The sequence below is a fragment of the Sinocyclocheilus grahami genome, unplaced genomic scaffold (genome assembly GCF_001515645.1).
Source record: "Sinocyclocheilus grahami isolate Dianchi unplaced genomic scaffold, SAMN03320097.WGS_v1.1 scaffold1270.1, whole genome shotgun sequence".
Classification (NCBI taxonomy): domain Eukaryota; kingdom Metazoa; phylum Chordata; class Actinopteri; order Cypriniformes; family Cyprinidae; genus Sinocyclocheilus; species Sinocyclocheilus grahami.
Genome location: NW_015506449.1, coordinates 18,022 through 20,000, shown reverse-complemented (window position 1 = coordinate 20,000; position 1,979 = coordinate 18,022). Strand labels below are relative to the sequence as shown.

Below are 1,979 nucleotides of genomic sequence, written 5' to 3'. Positions count from 1 at the left end.
ATGATGATGATGATGATGATGATGGAGTTTCCATTGCGAGGAAAAGGAAAGCTCGCTGCGATTAAATCCTCCTGAGAGCTTTTCCTCAAGGAAATAAAGCAGCTCTAATGCTATCCCTGTGATTCTGATACGGGATGTCCCGCGGAATAACGCTGCCCAAACTTCACTTTACTGCCCCGACGGAGAACAAAAGCCCGAGATGAGAAAGCTCCCGCCCTCCTGTCCTGCCATTGGCTGTCTGTGCCTGACCCCGCCCCTCTCTGGCTCCCAGTTCTATTGTAAAGTCATCGACTCGGGTGCTGATTGGATGAAGCGGATGTCAATCATCGCGTAGGCTGAATATTATAACAGAGCTGCGCTCCAGGTATTGAATGCACCGTTATGTGCCCAGAATAACAGCAGCCGCTCATTTACATGCATGCCTCCTTTTTCCACTCATCATAAGTGCGATCAGAAAAATTAATTCAAATGCAAAACACGATAATTTTTCCAACTCTACTGGCAGATATCTGTCACTTAATTTTAATAAGTTTTTACAGAAAACAAGACTTTATATCTCATCCTGTATCATTGGTTAAATGAATCTGAGAAAGAAAATATTGATGTGTTTATGTAACTGCAGTGTGTCTGAAGTTTCTCATGCTCTGTAGGGAAGTGTCTTGAGTTTTATTACTTTATTAACAATTTCAGATGCAACAGTTTATCACTGAAAGCTTATATGCATATTAATAAGTGCGTAGCGCCATCTAGCGGTCATAGTATAAAGTACTTCTATAATAAAAATAGCTTTATTGGTTAATTAAATAAGCTTTCCTCTTCACATGCCCCATTTTTCAGGAGAGCAGACGCTGATGTGTGTGTGCATCGGTTGGTCAGACAGGCTTCAGTAAAGCTGATTATCTGCAGTCTCTCAGCCTCCTAACACTAATCTCTGTGTGTTCAGTCCCCTATCCTTGTTCTGTGTGTGCTGATCTTTTAATTGGGCCCGATGCACTGATGTTTGTTCTGCTGGGTCTGATGAGGCTAATTTGAGCACATTAATGCAGCATTGATGCTCCACTGACCTACTTCAGGAACAAACGAGTACACAAGAGCCTCCGGAAGACTACTTTTAATTGATCGCTTTGGGAAGAACTAACCACTCATGCAAACACGCTGAAAGAAATGCCCTTCTGTCTTTCTATCCGGGGCTAGTTGTCACATACGTTTTCTATGTTGGTTTCAAACATCTAGTTCAAAACTGTGATATATTAAATTCATTTTGGTCTGTCGTCCAACATAAAACAGTAATATAATGTCATAAGGGAACAGAATAATACACATTATAACTGTAACTGAAGGTTGAACTGTGTTTTCAGGTTAATAATTGTCATGTTATGCACAGATGCAGAATTGTATTAAGATGCCGTGTTTTATGCGTTCAGAATCAGAACCAGAAAGAGCTTTAATGTCAAGAGTGCTTACACACACAGGTCTTGGTGACAGAAGCTTCCAGAGCACAGACTGGCTGACAAGCGACGAAACACTGATGACAAAATAAAATAAGTGAGTAAAAATAAATATGTAAAAAACAATACGCAATAGACAAAGAGACAGTAAACAGTATCGTATGTACAGATGTGCTATAGACAAGTTATGCAAAGGAATGTGGATAGATGCAAGATATATTAAATCAGTATTTATGCTATAATCAATTACATTTTTAAAAATCATTTGTGCTGCATAATTGTTAATACTGATTTTGCTGAAAAGCCAGCAATATGATTTTAATGACAGGATCTCATTATGAAAACTGATTTATTTATAATTTATGAAAACTGTTTTAGTTGCTTGTATATTTGTTTTTCATTTACTTATTCATTTCTTTATTTATTCTGAAAACTATATTTATTTATTTAGACAAATTGTTTGAATTTAAATTTATTGATTTATTTATTTATTCTGAAATATTATATAATAATAATAATATGATATTATTA

General features: G+C 36.7%; 1 protein-coding gene across 1 annotated transcript in view; it reads right to left on the bottom strand.

Moving 5' to 3' along the window:
• The window catches only part of fat4 (FAT atypical cadherin 4), a 106,519-nt gene that overhangs the window by 102,857 nt on the left and 1,683 nt on the right, over positions 1-1,979 (bottom strand). The gene's annotated exons all lie outside the window — the stretch shown is intronic.